The sequence below is a fragment of the Camelina sativa genome, chromosome 2 (assembly GCF_000633955.1).
Source record: "Camelina sativa cultivar DH55 chromosome 2, Cs, whole genome shotgun sequence".
Taxonomy (NCBI): domain Eukaryota; kingdom Viridiplantae; phylum Streptophyta; class Magnoliopsida; order Brassicales; family Brassicaceae; genus Camelina; species Camelina sativa.
In genome coordinates, this window is record NC_025686.1 from 15,524,768 (window position 1) to 15,525,180 (window position 413).

A 413-nucleotide genomic window follows, 5' to 3' on the forward strand; every position below is an offset into this window, starting at 1 on the left:
TAAACAAAAACCATTTTTTATAAACTAAGTCGACAGATGATTTATAAACTCAAACCGATATATAATTTCGTTCTAATTGTAAAATTTAAACCCTAACCACCTAATTTGTAAACTCAAACTAACATATAATTTCGTTTTAATTATAAAATATAAGCCTTAATCACCTCATTTGTAAAACCAAACCTAGAGATAATTTTGTTCTAAGTGTAAAATCTAAATCATAATTCTCATTTATAAACCCAAACCTAGAGATAACTTCGTTTAATTGTAAAATATAAACCAAACCAGTATTTAATTTTCTTTAATTAAAAGTATACAAAATTTGTTTCTTTAATTTGTTTTAATTTTTAATTTAATTTTGATTTATTTTTAAAGAAAATATTATATAGTAGATTTTGATTGGTTGAAAAAAA